This window comes from Pongo abelii, chromosome 2, assembly GCF_028885655.2.
Source record: "Pongo abelii isolate AG06213 chromosome 2, NHGRI_mPonAbe1-v2.0_pri, whole genome shotgun sequence".
NCBI classification, from domain to species: domain Eukaryota; kingdom Metazoa; phylum Chordata; class Mammalia; order Primates; family Hominidae; genus Pongo; species Pongo abelii.
Genome location: NC_085928.1, coordinates 70,548,314 through 70,565,008, shown reverse-complemented (window position 1 = coordinate 70,565,008; position 16,695 = coordinate 70,548,314). Strand labels below are relative to the sequence as shown.

Sequence of the window (16,695 nt, the reverse complement as noted above, 5' to 3'; positions counted from 1 at the left end):
GTAATCTCTATGTGTAGAGTGAGGGACCTGGTGGGAGGTGATTGGATCATGGAGGCAGTTTCCCCCATGCTGTTCTTGTGATAATGAGGGAGTTCTCACGAGATCTGGTAGTTTGATAAGTGCCTGGTATTTCCCCTGTGTCCTCTCTTTCTCCTGCTGCCTTTTGAAGAAGGTGCCTGCTTCCCCTTTGCCTTCTACCATTATTTTAAGTTTCCTGAGGCCTCCCCAGACATGTGGAACTGTGAGTCTATTAAACCTCTTTTGTTTATAAATTGCTCAGTCTCAGTAGTATCTTTATAGTCCTGTGAAAACGGACTAATACACCTTCTTCCCTCCATCTTTTCCTTACTTTCTTCCACCCCTCTGTCCCTCCTTCTATTTCCTCTCTTTCCTTTTTGTCCAAACTGTGTAAAGATGGCTGCCAGGTGCAGAAGAAGATCAAGCCAAATAATTTGCATTTCAATTTTACCATAAAAATGTATGCTTCCTGCAACAGGCAGGAAACATGGGAAGCTGAATTTCACTGTGACATATGCCCTCCATAAGGCAGAAATTGTTGTCAGAATAAGTAAGCTAAAATATCAGGATATTTGCCTAAACTCAGAAAGCTTGTCACATAAATTGCCACTGAACAGTGGCTGCATATGAGATTAGAACCTGCCTTTTGGAGGGGCGATTTGTCAGCCCCATTGGCAGAGCTAGCATAGTAAATAACCCTAAAATGAAATGAGCTACATTCTCAGAAATGCTATACTTTATGTTGCAATGGACAGTCAGGGAAAAAGAGATAAGTAATGGGCTGCTGCCTGCATTCTCTCATTCCTACCCAACCATCGCACCCTGGGCTATAGGCAGTACGTGTCAGCGTGAGGACCAAACATGGCCTGACACTCTTCATGGGACTGCATATGTGCTTATGGCTCATAATAACATGGTAGCATATAAGCAAACCATAAGTAATACACATGAGTCTTTAAAAAACACGAAAAGCCATAATGCCATGAGGGGTTAAAAGAGGTAGGTTAATTCTAACTGACTGGGATTTGGGAGGACTTCTTTGAGAAGGTATATTTGAGCTAAGCTTTAGAATATGAGTACGATCTGGATAAGGACTTCTTAACTTGAAGTCCATGGACCTTTAGGTGAAGGCTGTGAATTTGAATGGGAAACAAATTACATCTCTATTTTTACCAATCTCTAGCTGACATTTAGTGTTTCCTTCAGGTACTGAGGTAGACTACATGCACACTAGTATTAGAAAAACCAGTGATTTTTGTCACCAGTACAAATCCCAGATATTCTCATGTCATGCTACTACTATTGCAGATAATTGAAATATTATTTATGTTAATCACTCCTTTGAAACAATAGTAACTATTAGATTAATTATTGGATCTTGCTATTTAATGTTTCTATTAAAAACACATCTATTGCCATATCACAAGTTTAGTTATTTTATTTTATTTTTTAGTTTGTTAACCATTTTTAAATATAATTGGTTTTCTTTGTAAAATTATGAATTTTTATTATGGATTTAAAATTTTATTCTGACAGGATGTGAATAGACTCTACCAGATGCCAGGTAGATTCACGGTAAAAAGAGAGCTAAGAACCCACGCCAAGACAGGTAGAAATGAGTGGGCTCCTATGTCACAAAACAGCATGGACAAAAGCATAGATATCTGACTGCATGACTGTTTTGAAAATGACAAGATCAAGACTACCATTTTTGCAGTGCTTTACTGTGTCTCAAATGCTGCTCTGTACTGGTCAATTTAGTTCTTCCAAATAAACCATATGGGATAGCTATGATTATTTTCTCCATTTCACAGATGAGGCAAAGAGAGGTTAAGTGACTTTCCAGTAGCCATATAGCCAGGGATAGTTAGAGTTGGCCCGCTGACTTCAGAGGCCAAGCTGATAACAACTATTATTATTATTATTATACTGCTGCACAAGAGTAGCAACAGCAATCATGGTAACAGCAATGATCACCTGCTGAGTGCTGCATAAATCTCAGCTATTGTGCTATTTCTTTACAGACATCATCTAGCTGAATCCTTACAACTCTAGAAGGCAGTTATTATCTTCATTTATGAAACTGAGGCTTAGAGAAACTATGAGATTTGCCCAAGTTAGACAGTAAGTAGCTGAGCTAAAATCAGAATCCAGATCTACATAATGTCAAGTCTGGGTTCCTAAAGTCTGCGCCAAACTATGTAGCAGTGAAGATCAGAATCCTGTAGTGTAAAGTATGTGCTGCATAAACTTGAAGCCAAAATATAAGTGACCTTGAATGCTATGCCAAGAAGTTTGATTTCAGTATGTGGCAATGGGGAGTTATTGATGGCTTTTGAACAGAAAACCAACATTATATAATCTCTGTTTTAGGCAGATCATTGTGGCAACAATGTGGAGAATGCATTTCAGAAGCAAATAGAGGCGATGGAACCAGTTAAGCAGCCGTTGGAGCACATGTCCTAGATGAAGTTAAGATAAAGGTAGAATACTTGAGGAAACAACACTACCTGGCACATATTATACATCACAGGAGGTGGTGTGAGGAAATAGAGGTGTCAAAGATACCCCCAGGTGTCCATTGACTAAAGCAAAAAACACACGAGGAGAAACGAACTTGCTTTTGAAGGGCAAGGAGAGTAGAAAATTGATGGGTTCTTCTTTGAACATATTGAGTTGAGGTACCAATGAAATACCTTGTTGGGTATATTCAATTGAAAGAAGGAAATTTGGATGTGGTACTCCATACTGAGATATAGTGTGCTCTTGAAGGATGCTCCTACATTTCAGGACTAGACCAAAGACATGGAACCAATGGTAGAGCTGAGAAATGGACAGAGAGGTACAAGACATAGAAGTCAGGAGAGGAAAGTGTTCTCATTAGCGGAGGGAGATAGAAGAGCCAACAGAAAATGAAAGTGTCATAAAACAACTGAAATAGTTCCCCAAGGAAGATTTTGTATTTCTTTTTCTGAGGCCCTTTAAAGAACATAGGATTTGGCTTCTTTTTGGATTTATTTAAGTCATGATTTGCATAGAGGCAGAGAGATGGGGAAAAATGGCATTTCCAGATCCCATCTGGCCCATTCACGACTGGAAGTTCTATGATAAGTAACGAGAGAAACATTAGGGCTTCCAGGCACAGGGAGGAGAGGAGTGAGCAGTTGTCTAAGAAACCTATTTTTTAATTGTGAAACAGGAATAATAAATGTGTGTGGAGTGGGGAGAGAGAGAGAGCGCAGTGCATGTGCATTTTGAGGATGGGGGAAAGAATTATTAAATGAAAGATTCAAAACTTGGCCTTGAATTGTTCAAAGATTTATCTGCCAGTGCTACAACATTGTGTGAACCCTGGAAACAACTAGCAGAGAAATTTAAACCATGACAATTTTTAAAACAGCCTGAATATAAATGTGGCAATATCTATAAAGAGCTGTGGATCTTTAGGAGGGAAAATATAGAGTGGTGGATAACAAACTAGTCAAGCAGGTGAATCATTTTAAATACCTGGACAATCTCATTAGCCCAGGAGGGGAATGAATCCTGAAGCTAAGAGATTGAAATTTATTACAGTAAAGAACATTAAAGAAGATTTACAATATAGTCACAAAGCCGATTATTAAATTTGGCAGGGAAACTTGGATATGTAAAGAAGAAGATAAAAAGACAATATGGTAGAAGCTGTTGAAATGAAATCTCCCCATTCACTTGAGGCTTGGATAAGATTTTAAGAATGAAAATATGTTGTGGTTAATATTGGTAATCAGTGGCCAGAATTTACTTTTACAAAAAAAGAGAAAAGATAAACTAGAAAACATGTTGAGAGAATTACTGAAATCTAAAACTGCAATTAAATAATTCATAGAAGAAAATCAGGTTGAAATTATTGCATGGAGAGGGACCTTGCAATGCCAGTTAGTCCAAACCAAACAAGCCGTCACTTTGATGACTATCTTTCATCAAAGATAAAAGTCTGCCCATCAAAATATGGGTCCCCACTCCCCAGTGCAAAGGGCCAGCACTACTCCTGTTGGTGCCTGGCTCAATCATATTACCCCATAAATATGTGCACCTATTATGTAACCATAATAATTAAAAATTAAAAAATTTTTAAAAAGAGAAGTCTTCCAAATTGCCAGTGGCAGAAAATTGAATCTTCCTTGAGTGAAACAGAAATTCCTTGACTTCTGAACCAGGAAGCTCCAAGGCTAACAGTGTATCTAAACTCAACTTCAGACAGTGGCTCAAATGATATCTCAAGAATCTGTTCTCTTTATCCCTGAGATCAGCTCTGCACTCGCCATGTGATTTCTTTCTCACCCAGGCTCTCTCCTCCTGGTCTCAAAGTAGCTGCTGCAGCTCCAGACCTTACCTCCTCTCAGCTTCCCAACCAGTGAGATTAAAGCACTGCACACCCCACATTAGTCAAGGATAGTTCTTGGTCATGATGCTCACTGGCCAGAGTTAGGCCATATGCCCGTCCCAAGCCAATCACCGTGGTCAGGGGAATGGGATACTATAATTGGCTGAAACCAATCTGGACCCACCCTGGTATGGAGGCAACTGGTGAACCTTAAATCACATGAGTTAAGAGTGGGCAAGGGATGGTTTCCCCAAGAAAAGGTAAGGAATCGTTTTTATATAAATAAGGGAGCAACGATTGCAAAAATAATAAATGTTTATACAGTAACAACCTTCAGTTTCGAAAGTCCTATTTTTATCTCATTTAAGTTTCTTGTACTAAGGTTTTAATCCATTTCATTTTGTTTTGATCAGTAGAGATGTCAGGAGGTACATATTATTAGACAAAAAATCCCGGAAAGACAGAAAAAGTCTTTTGACACTTTATATTTGTGGTCTGCTTGTTCATTACTGGAGTAATTCTAGTTATTGTAGATGAGCTGTTCTTGTTTTCTTTCAAATAACTTAAAGAATATGATGACAGAATGTGTATTTAGAAAGATAAAATAATCTGCCCAAACAGTCGTCTGATTATTGGATTGTGTAATGTATAAAGAGCTATTGATTTTTTTTTTAAGTTCCACTGGTCATCATCTAAGCCTCTCTGCTTTAGGGTGTCTGCTATTTACTTCCTTCAGCCTGAGGAAGGAAGGTCTAAACATATGAATTACAGTCTATGAGACCTTGGTGCAATTCATGCTGTTGAGAACATATAATAACTTGGAAAATAACCAAGGAAAAATAGTTGAGAGCATTGCAGAGGTTCTGCGCAGTACACAACAAAACATTGCACATTTTTTTAAGTCCATAGAACATGATTACTATACAGAAGAAGTCAAGCAGAGCTTGATCTGTTGCTCCTTGTGTGTGGGTATCTGAACACATGAACACATTAAACTCTTCTGCATAATCTAGGAAGAAAAGTTATACTCTCCCCTTACATTATATTTTCACAGTGTGTAATTACAAATGCCAATCCAAATGCAGCAAAGACTTCCTTGAATATATTAAGGTGAAACCACACATCTCTGGGGGAGAGAAAGCAAGAGAAGCAGATTGCATTGTGCCATCCATCAGGCTGGGGCAGTTATCTGCACAGAGAGTGCAGAAGAAGGAAATACATGCATATGCAAAATTCCCTAAGCATCAAGATAAATATCAGGGGTGGCATTTTGCTCTCCCTGCTCAGCCCCACCCTCTTTCATTCCACACTCCCTCTTCCTTGCCTCAGAAAACCTCGACACAGAATAGCAAAGACTGAGGAGTCGTTAGAAAAATATGCTTCTTCGTAGAAAGCAAGATCTGATTTCTTAGAAGCTTATTTAAAATACAAGATAATTTAAAGAAAAAAAACACTCTTGGTTTTCCTCACATTTTGTTGTCAGAGTTTTCAAATACAAACTGAATTGCATTTCTGCTTGCCACAAATGAAAATCTTCCAAGAGAATGCATTCAAGGAACTCAGCAAATCATGTAATACCAAGCAACATGCTGCCTTAGAAGTGTATAAACCAGCTCTTTGTCAGTTTCTACAAGCAAGAGAGAGACATTCAGGATCACAATATCCCATCAGTATCTTCCGCAGAGATTCCAGGTAGCTCTGAAGCACATTCATTCATTTGCTGAATGAACATTTGTTGATGCTTATTGTATGCCTGACATGTTTTATTAGGTTGGTTTAAAAGTAATGGCAAAAACCGCAATTATGTTGCACCAACCTAATATTTGCCTCTGTATGTTGTTTCATTCAATCCTCACTTTATCCTTATGTAATGATCAAGAAACTGGGAGCTCAGGGAGGTTAAATAACTTCTCCAAGTTCAGAAACAAAGCAGTAGAGCAGGTTTTGGACCAGTGTCTGTCTGATTTCAAAGCTCATACTGTCTCCAGTATGCCATGTTGCTCTTTGTGGGAAGCACACAAGAAAAGTTTTCCTTCTCACTGTGGTGCTAGGGCTTCATGAGGATGATGCTAGAGCATGCAGAAGAAGGAAATATACGTATATGGAAAGATCCCTAAGCATCAAGATAAATATCAGGGGTGGCATTTTGTTCTCTCTGCTCAGCCCCACACTCTTTCATCCCATATTTTTCCTTTTTCGCCTGGGAAAACCTCTACATAGGATAGCAAAGACTGACGAGTCATTCGAAAAATATGCTTCTTCATAGAAACCAAGACGATGCTACTTGGACCTCAGGGCCCTCAGATGACAGAGACTCAGCTGAGGCAAAGGGGCAATTCCAGGACCTCCAGCTCCCCCTGCATTAGCACTGTCCACATCTAGGACCATGCCAACAAGAGAAGGGTCTTCCTGCAGGAAGCAACATCATAATCCAGGAAAGCGTGAGTCTCAAGGAGGCACCACAGCTTCTCCTGGGCTTACCCTCAGAAATAAAAACCGAAGCCCAAGGTTGGCCAAACATCCACCTAAGAGAGAAGGTCTGGACCACAGACTGCTCAATGGCTTCCAGAATGCTTAGAGACTTATAAAATTTACCCATTCTTTCTGCATCTTATTGGTGTTAAATCTTTGTTATTCATTTCATTTCGGTGATTAGAAATAAACACCCTGAAGGCAGGGAGGTGAAGGGAGGAGACACAGGGATATGTTTGCCTCAGCAAACATGGGAGATGGGGCCATGAAAATGGCATTTGCCTCCAAAGCTTGTCCAAGGGACAGTGTGGTGGTTTAAAAATACAGTCATGCCTTGCTTAACAATGGGGCTACATTAGGAGAAATGTGTGGTCAGGTGATTTTGTTGTTGTGTGAACATCTCAGAGTGTACTTACAAACCTAGAGGACATAGCCCATTATACATCAAGGCACTATGGGATAGCCTATTGCTCCTAGTCTACAAACCTGTACATCATGTTTCCGTACTGAATACTGTAGACAAATGAACATAATGGTAAGGAACTATCTAGCTAAACATAGAAAAGATACAGTAAAGATACCATATAAAAGGTAAAAAAAAAATGGTACATCTGTCTAGGGCATTTACCATGAACGGAGCTTGCAGGACTGGTAGTTGCTCTGGGTGAGTCATGAGTAAATGGTGAGTGACTGTGAAGGCCTGGGACATTACTGTGCACTGTTGTAGACTTAGTACACTTATGCCAAATCAGATGCAACAAAGACTTCAGTTGACTGTATTAGGGTAAAAATAAATTTCAATTTAAAATTTACACTTAAAATTCACATTAAATTTATAAAAAAATATTTTTCTTTCAATAACAAATTAACCTTAACTTATTGTAACTTTTTTATTTTAAAAATTTAAAATTTTTTTAACTTCTGACTTTTTTCTTATAACACTTAACCTAAAAGACAGATTGTACAGCCGTACAAAAATATTCTCTTTTTTATATCCTTAATCTGTAAGCGTTTTTTCTCCTTTTAAAAAGTTTTATTTATTTTTTACATCTTAAACATTTTTGCTAAAACCTAACACATAAACACACACATTAGCCTAGGCCTACACAGGGTCAGGATCATCAATATTACTGTCTTCCACCTCCATATCTTATCTCACGGGAAGGTCTTTGGGGCAATAACATGCATGGAGCTGTCATCTCCTAAGATAAGAATGCCTTCTTCTGGAAAACCTCTTAAAGACCTGCTTGACGCTGTTTCACAGTTAACTTTTCCTTAAAAATAAATAGAAGGAGTACACTCTAAAACAATGATAAAAATATAATATAGTAAACACACAAACTAGTAACATAGTCATTTGTTACTATTTTCAAGTATTACGCACTGTACATAGTTGTATGGCCTAGACATTTGTACAACTGGCAGCACAGTAGGTTTGTTTCCACCAGCATCACCACAAACACATAAGGAATGTCCGCACTATGATGTTATGGTGGCCTCAGTGTCATTAGGCAGCAGGAATTGTTCAGTTCCATTATTATCTAATGGGACCACCGTTATATATGTGGTCCATCATTGACAAAACGTCATTAGGCAGTGCATGACTGTCCATGCAAAAATTCATACTTCTTCCTTCAAGAGATAGAGTCTAATTGCCCTTCCGGAACTGGACTTAGTGATTTACTTCTACAGAATAGGATACAATGGATGACTTCAGAGACCAGATTATAAAAGGGTGTGTGGTTCCCATTTGGTGGCTTGCTCTCTCTTTTTTATCTCAGCTCACTGCAACCTCTGCCTGCCAGGATCAAGCAATTCTCTTGCCTCAGCCTCCAGAGTAGCTGGGATCACAGGCGCCCACCATCATCACATCATGCCTGGCTAATTTTTGTATTTTTCGTAGAGACAGGGTTTCACTCTGTTGGCCAGGCTGGTCTCACACTCCTGACCTCAGGTGATCCATCCACCTCCGCCTCCCAAAGTGCTGGGATTACAGGCATGAGCCACCGCACCCAGCTTTGGTGGCTTGCTCTCTTGAATCACTTACTCTTGGGGAAGCCAGCTGCTGTGTTATAAGCGTTCTATGGAGAGGACCGTGTGGCAGGGAGCTGAGTTGTCCTGACAACAGCCACACCAGTGAGCTTGGAAGTGAGCCGTCAGCCCCATCAGATTCTGCACCTCCACTGCAGCCCCATGAGAGACTGAGCCAGAACCACTGACGTGAGCCACTCCTTGATTTCTGATCTCAGAAACTCTGTAAACTGATAAGTGTTTGCTGTCTGAAAGTGCTAGGTTTTGAGGTAGTTTGCTGCACAACAATAGATAAATGATACAGAGAGATACATTAATGTTCAGAGAAAAGAAGGGCAGTTTTGAAGAGGAGAAAAGAGCTGGATGATTCTTGAGGCTTTGCTGACTCTTGACATATTGCTCCTAAGCCCAGTCTGGAAAGAAAATAACACAATCTGGATTCCACATCTGGAAAAAAGGCTGAAGAAGTCCCCAAAGAGGTGACAAAAGGAAGCTTTCTTTTTTCCCTTTTGTACTTATTATATATAAACTAAACTGGGTTGAAGGTCTTTCACATATGTAATGTAGAATGACAGGAAATGTATTAAAATATGAGCTAAAGAAATATCTATGTATAGTGGCCACACATAATTAGCTGTTGGAAAATTATGTTAAACAATCACAATACATGCTGCAAATCCATATTGATAGTCTGTTTTCTGGAAGATGTTGACTGGATGGGGGAGATCAGAGGTGGCTCTTGTCATCAAGGAGCATGCCATCTTCTTGGAGAGCAGAGAGGCACAAAGATTCAACATCTATTCTGCAGGTAATTCTCCACCAGTTCTTACGTGTCAGGTCCTGAATTTGCTCCTGAAAAGATGACATGATATCAGGTATAGTGTCTGCCCTCAGGATCTTTAAGTTCATACAGACACAGACAAGATAAGAAGATGCCATGATGCTATGTGTGATAAAGGATAAACCTGGACGTTCATAGAAGCACCTCTGGGAAACATGTAGTGAAGATGACTAGTGATCTCCAAGTATTCTATGAGACCCACTAAGCTTCCAAGCCTCCTGGCTTTGAAGTTGGGGCCTTGGAGCTAGATGGGGCTGTGGTCTAGAAGAAGAATAGAATCATAGGTTCTACCTGGTGCAGCTCCAGCGTGGCAGAGCTCTTCTCAACCTGTAGGTGACTGTGCAAGTGAAGTAGAGCCTCCCCATCCTCCCTGAAATTGACTTGTTGGACATAAGTGAGAGAAATGCTGTTTTGCTGGTAAAGCCACCAAGACTCTGGGTTCTGATTTGTGTCTGCAGCTCAGAGTAGCCCATCTTGACTGAGACAAGGGACACGATCTAGCTATGGAGAGGAAGAAAGAGGCTTTGCAATGTAACGCCTGGCATACTATGGTAACTGTCTGGATTCAAGTATGTGTTGAGAGGACAGAGGTAGAGGGAAAAGTGATTCAAGTGTTAGGTACAAAATGCACAAACGTCCAAAAGTGAAGACAGTACAATGTGTTCCAGGAAATGAAAACTGCCCAACATGGCTAGAGGAGAGCTTATGAGTAGGGAGACAGCAGGAAATGAGGCTGGTGCTGTGCAACTTGTAGTAAGAAGCTTGTTCTCCATCGTGAGGGCAGAGGTATCTCTTGGGAGATTTTGAAAAGGGGACTAATGTGGTCTGATATATGCTTTTAGAGAACTAACAATACCAGACAAAATTTGAGTTGTGAAATAAGAGATGTGAACACTAAGTAGTTTGAAGAAGGGAAACATCACCAGGAGTTGTGGTCATCGCAGCGAAAACGACAGAAGAAGAAAGATATCGGAAACTGAAGAACCAGTGGAAGAGCAAAAGGCGAGGAAAATGGTCAAAAAATGTGAAGGGGACATGTTACAGAGACCACTTTACCAGCTTTAAGCATTCCCATATGTGGGGGTGTTCAAAAGATGAGAAAGAGAATTTGAGTCCTCAAATGTCAGGACAGTCATTTATTATGGCTGTAGTAATACCGTGTAACCAACAACTCCCAAATCCCAGAGGTTTACAACAAGGAATTCATTTTTTTTTCTCACTCATGAGTGTTTGGGTCAGTGCCAGCAGCTCTGCCTGAGACTGTGGCTTGAGCTCAGGGTCACTCGCAGGTCTTCATCCTGCTGCCAGGCTAATATGATAAGGACTGCCGGGGGCATGCTTTTCTTATGGTGGAGCACAGAAAGGAAATCCTTGCCAGCAGACCTCTGTTTGCATTGTGCCCACTCCTGTCCCCTTAGGAGGCCCTACAAGTCACCTGGTTAAGTTCAACATCATTGCAGTGGACAAGTATATACTCTGCTGACATGGAGAGGTACTGCAAAGGCTGGAAGATATATTCCTATTATGGGAAGTGAAGAATTGGAAACAGCAAATTCAATCTATTGCAGCTAGTCAGAGAATTTTAAATTTATGGTACAAGCAATAAAGATCCATGACATTTTGGGCATCAGAGTGGCAGGCATTGGAAATATTTTAACAGAGCAAAGATAAGAATTTGGAAGAGTTAGGAAGCAAGTACAACACTTTAGATATATGGTAACAGCAAAATGTAACAACAATGATCAAGGAGAACAAATTGCTGGGGAAATTGTCTGATGGGAAAATTAAGAGGTCTTCAATGACTGATTGGAAATGATAATAGCAGGCAGAAGGATGCCAGGATAATTGTGGTATCTCTGGTTTGGTGGAGCAGAAGCTCTAGGTGACATTGATCACTTAAGGGACAGGAGCTATTTGAAAGATGGGAAAAGAACAGAGTGTTGTGTGTAATATGGGGTCCTTCTGGTACATTTGATGGAAATATGGGATAGCCAAGCAGAAATGCCTGGCAGAAGTTAGAAAGGTCTATAACATCTAGGAGAAAGGCCAGATTTGAGTGTACAGAATTAAGGGTCATCCACAGGAAAGAGTAGGTCAGTTTTCCAAGGAAGTGAGCCTCAAAAGAAAAGTCCTAATTTTACAGAAAAAGGAGTGAAAATGAATAAAGATGGTGAGATGAGAATAGTGATGCTACTGCATTAAGGAAAAAAGTCTTTGTAGATAATAAAACATAGGAAACAAAATTCTGAATGTGATTATCTTAGATACGGCTTTGTCCACATTAAAATTGCTTCGAAATTTTAAAAACAAATTGCATTTCTGTTGCTTTGTGGAACTTAATCTATATAACGAGAACATGTAAAGATGTGAATTTACGGAAGTTAAAAAGCTGGAAGAGAAATGCAGCAGCTGGGATGTTAATGAAAGCATAATCTGTTATGTGTGGAAATAAGCAACATACATTTGCTGTGATGGAGCAACACTTAAACGAAACTTCAGTGCAGCACAGTGAAAAATCTGAGCAGGGAAACTTTTGCAGCCAAAAGGGAGAGACGTGATGAATTCTTTTAATTTTCTTTAAACTCAAATGTTTCCTTGCATATGCCAGTGTCACAAGAGGGAAACAAAACTGGCTGTGTACTGGCATTGTACACTTTTTTAAAAAATTAAGTGAAGCCGTTTAATGTATTAGATAATCATCAAATCATTTATTAATGACCATGTTATGTATGTCAGATCTAACATATATAATAGAGTCTTTCTTTTTTTTCTTTTTTTTTTTTTTTTCTGAGACAGAGTCTTGCTCTGTTACCCAGGCTGGAGTGCAGTGGCACGATCTCGGCTCACTGTAACCTCTGCCTCCCAGGTTCAAGCAGTTCTCCTGCCTCAGCCTCCCAAGTAGCTGGGATTACAGGCGCGTGCCACCATGCCTGGCTTATTTTTGTATTTTTGGTAGAGACGGGGTTTCACCATGTTGGTCAGGCTGGTCTCGAACTTGCGGGTCTTGGACTCCTGACCTCGAGACCTGCCTGCTTCGGCCTCCCTAAGTGCTGGGATTACAGGCATGAGCCACCGTGCCTGGCCTATAATAGAATCTTAATTGAAGCATGGAAACATGTGCCAATGTGACAATCTTCATTCATTAGATGAGAAATGCATGCTACAGTTGACAAAGGATTTTTATACACATGATGCTCTTTGACCCTCACACAAACGATAAAATAATTGAAGGGGTATGTTCTAACTCAATTGACAGCTAACAAAACAAAGCATAGGCCAGGCGTGGTGGCTCACGCCTGTAATCCCAGCACTTTGGGAGGCCGAGGCGGGCGGATCACAAGGTCAGGAGATCGAGACCATCCTGGCTAACACGGTGAAACCCCGTCTCTACTAAAAATACAAAAAAAATTTGCCGGGCATGGTGGCAGGTGCCTGTAAGCCCCAGCTACTCAGGAGGCTGAGGCAGGAGAATGGCGGAAACCCAGGAGGCGGAGCTTGCAGTGAGCTGAGATTGCGCCACTGTACTCCAACCTGGGCGACAGAGCAAGACTAAGTCTCAAAAAAAAAAGAAAGAAAGAAAAAAGAAAACAAAGCATAAAACAGATTAAATGTCTTGCCAAGAACATGCAGCTAGAAGGTCAAAGTGTCTTTTAAATCTGTGTTTGTTTCCTTTCCACAATGTCAAGGTAATTATCTACATTAAAAGAGTCCCTCCACCTGCTTCCATCCTTCTCCTGTCCCAGCTTGGAGCCCTGCATTGGCTATATAATGCCCACTAGATAAAATCTAGTGTCTTTCATAAAACATACAGGAGTCTTTGTCACCAGGCCTTCATTAACCATTCTGATCTCAACCTCTAACACCACCTTCTCACCTATCTCATCACACTGTATCCCTACTATGTTTCAAGATTCCAGCTATACAAAATGCCTGCCATACTGATATTTGCAATCCTGCTTTAGGAATATTTTAATAACCTACGTTTTTTGGAAAAAAATCAATTTCGATTAAGGTTTTTATTGAGTTAATTGTAGATTCACACAAGTTGTGGGAAATAATACAGAGATCATATCGCACACTTTGCCCAGTTTCTTCCAATAGTAATATTTTGGGAAACTCTAGTATAACATGCCAACAGGGATATTAATATTGACTCAATCCACCAATCTTATTCAGATTTCCCAAGTTTTACTTATGCTCGTTGGTATGTGTGTGTGTGTGCGTGTGTGTGTGTATTCAGTTACATACAATTTTACCATGTGTGCAGGTTTGTGTACCTACCACCACAGTAAAGACACTTAACAATTTCAACCCCACAAGGATTCTGTGTTGCTGTTATAACTACACCTACCTCCTTCCCAACCCTTCATACCTACAACTCTTACCCTTGGCCCCCACTAATCTGCCCTCTATTTCTAAATTATTTTTATTTCACAAATGTTGTATAAATTGAATAATGCAGTATATAACCTGCTTGGATTCACTTTTTTAATTGAGCCTAATTCCCTGGAAATTCATCCAGCTTGTGCATGTATCAATAGTTTGTTCCTTTTACTACTTAGTAATAGTTCATACTATGTAATACCATACTTTGTTTAACCATTCATCCATTGAAGAATATCTAGGTTTTTTCCAGTTTGGAGCAATTATAAGTAGAGTTGCATGAATATTCAGGTACAGATTTCTGTGTAGACATAAGTTCGTTTCTCTGTGATAAATACCCAAGAGGGCATTTCCTGGGTTATACAGTAATGACATGTTTAGTTTTATAAGAACTGCCAAACTATTTTCCAGAATGGCTGTACAATTTTACATTCCCATCAGCAAAGTATGAGTGAGCCAGTTTCTCTGCATCCCCCTCAGCATTTGGTGTTGTCACTATTTTCTATGTTAACATTTTAATAGGTGTGTACGAATATCACATATATATATGCACTATATGTACTCACTATATATACACTAAATATAGGGTATATATACTATACATACACTAAATATAGGGTATATATACACTAAAATATACTAAATATCATATATATGCATATATATTTAGTGTATATATAGTATATAAATATAGTGTATATATACTACATATACACTAAAATATACTAAATATCATATATATGCACTATATATACACACACTGTATATGTACTATATATACACACACTGTTTATACACTATATATAGCATATATATACTACATATACACTAAAATATACTAAATTCACCATATATACTATATAGTATATATAGTATACCCACACTATATATCTTCATATATGTATACATAAATGCAAATGTTTGTATGTTAATGCATACATGTATATATAGTATATACACACTATATATACTATATATGTACATATCACAATGATCTAACACATCTACTGCTTACAGCAAGCTATTAATATCAACATTTTAACACTATTCACCGTTTTACCAAATGAAGTAGAGAAACCTCACTTTCATTAAGTTTTTTATCCTTCCCACTTTTAAATATCATTGTCTTGAGTATCAGATGATGTTACAATTTTTATTTCAATCACCAAAGGTGATTTATATCTCTGCTTAACGAGCTAAACAGTAGAGTGGAGGCTAGGATCACTGAGGTCGAGCACAGATCCATCCAATCTGAACAAAAAGAGCAAAGAGACTGAAAAAAAATCATGAACAGAGCCTTAGGGATCTGGAGGTCAGAAACAAAAGATCTGATATTTTATCACTGAAATCTCAGAAAGAGGGGAGAAAGACAGTGATGCTGAATGATTATTCAAAGAAATAGTTGAAAAGAATGGTCTATTGTGAGTGTCCGTATTTATGGTCTTTCCATCATTCCCTTTTCCTTCCTGTTGCCCCCAAATTCTTCTTTTTTATTTTGTAATTTTAGTTTAAAGAACCTCCTTAATTATAACATTTCAGGGTAGAATTGTCAGTGACAAATTTTTATTCTTTCTATTTTCCTTTATCTGAGAATGTTTCCATTTTCCTTTTATTTCTGAAGTATAGTTTCATTGGATATAGCATTCACAATTGACAATTCCTTTCTTTCAACACTTCAAAACATGTTCTGCCACTTCCTCTGACATCCACAGTTTCAGACAAGAAATCTACTGTGAATATGTGTTTCCATGTAGGTCATGCATCCTATCCCTCCCTGGCTGCATTCAGTGTTTTTTCTCTGTATTTAGCTTTCGAACGTGTCATTAAGCTGTATTTTGGTGTGTGGATTTCTTTGGGTTTATCCTGTTTGAGGTTTACTCAGTTTCTTAGATCTTTAGATTTATGTCTTTGCCATATTAGAAAAGTTTTCAACAACTATTCCTTTGAACAATCGTTCAGCATCACTCTCTTTCTCCTCTGCTTCTGAGATTCCAATGATAAAATATTAGATCTTTTGTTTTTAATGTACAGATTCCTAAAGCTCTATTCATACTTTTTTTCAGCCTGTTTTCTCTTTTTGTTCAGATTGGGTGGATCTGTGCTCAACTTAACTGATTCTATCCTCCATTCTACTGCTTAGCCCATTCAGAAAGTTTCGATTTTTTTAATTGCAGTTTTCAGTTCTGTAATTTTTTAAATTATTTCCTGTAACTTCTATTTTTTTCTGAGAATTTCCATTTTTAAATTTATTTCAAGATAGTTTGTAGTAGATTGTTGAAGTATTTTATGATTTCTGCTTTAGCATCCTTGTCAGATAATTCCAATGTGTAATTCTTCTTGTTATTGGTGTCAGTTGTCTTTTCTCATTCAGTTTGCAGTTTTATTGATTGTTGCTATGATAGATAATTTTCAATATATGCTAGACATTTTGACTTATGTTAGGAGACTATGGCTTCTATATATTTTATTTTAGCACACAGTCACTCAGTTCAGATTTTGCACACAGATCTTGGCCTAATTTTTGTGAGCTTTTTTTTCAATGGAAGTTTTTTTGATTGTTCGTTTGTTTGTTTGAGACAGAGCCTCA

At 38.7% G+C, this 16,695-nt stretch overlaps 1 long non-coding RNA gene across 1 annotated transcript in view; it reads left to right on the top strand.

Moving 5' to 3' along the window:
* Positions 1-16,695, top strand: part of LOC129058334 (uncharacterized) — a 91,282-nt gene that overhangs the window by 30,330 nt on the left and 44,257 nt on the right. Inside the window, exon 2 of the long non-coding RNA XR_010139401.1 lies at positions 2,392-2,501. This is a non-coding gene — a long non-coding RNA (uncharacterized LOC129058334). The remainder of the gene's footprint in view (positions 1-2,391; positions 2,502-16,695) is intronic.